Source organism: Pygoscelis adeliae, unplaced genomic scaffold (genome assembly GCF_000699105.1).
Source record: "Pygoscelis adeliae isolate BGI_AS28 unplaced genomic scaffold, ASM69910v1 Scaffold227, whole genome shotgun sequence".
NCBI lineage: Eukaryota > Metazoa > Chordata > Aves > Sphenisciformes > Spheniscidae > Pygoscelis > Pygoscelis adeliae.
The window spans coordinates 1,216,215-1,217,092 of NW_008825100.1; positions in this window are offsets into that span (position 1 = coordinate 1,216,215).

An 878-nucleotide genomic window follows, 5' to 3' on the forward strand; every position below is an offset into this window, starting at 1 on the left:
ACAGAGAAGGTGGAGTCAGACTCTCTCCAGAGGCCTGGCTCCTGACTTGTGAATTCTTGGAGCTGGGTGCTGGAAGGCAGGATGTAGGACCTAAGGATGAAGGGACTGCACCATGTGCCTTTAGTTTTAGCTTTTATCCATATTGCCCCTTTCCCTCCTTTCCTTTTCTATGTTGGTAACTTTTGTTCTTCATCAGTTGGTGTTTGCTTCCACACCACACTTGTGCTTGATGTTTTTTTAACTCCTCAGTTTTAATTTTCTTTCTATCCCCTTCCTCGATTTGATCTTCTACTTCTCCCCTGTGCCAGTCTTGGAGGCTGATTCTCACCTGCTGTCTATTCAGTTTATTCTCTGAGGTGTCATCTTTTTTTATCTTTCATTTTTGCCTTTCAGTGTTCATGAGCCTTCAGTTGAAACAGCTCTAAAAATGTCCCTTGCGTTCTTCTCTCCTGACGTGCAGAGGTGGGAGTAGGATTACAATTCAGGCTAGGGGGAGCATGGGTTGGGTTTGCAGTGTTGTAATCCTAGGAAGGGTTCTGGAGGTGTGAAGCAATGGCAGTGTCTTAGGGGATTGGTAAATAGTTGTTTCCTTGCATGCCCTGTAGTAAAATGAGGAGGATCCGTCCAGTCAAGAGTTAAGACCGATCATTGATTGTGCTAGTCGGTTAAAAAACGTTCTCCCTAAGAGCAGTGCAGTGGCTCCTTCAAATGTGGCTCGGGTTCCCCTCAGTTCTGGTATCAGTTGTTAGGAGATGTATTTGTATTGCAGTATTTCCTTCAGGGGGGACGCTGGGAGGGTTTCCCTCATCTACTTAACCATCTGTTTCAGGGAATTTGCAGGGTTATTTTGCAGCACCAGTTTCTTGGCCAAAACCAGC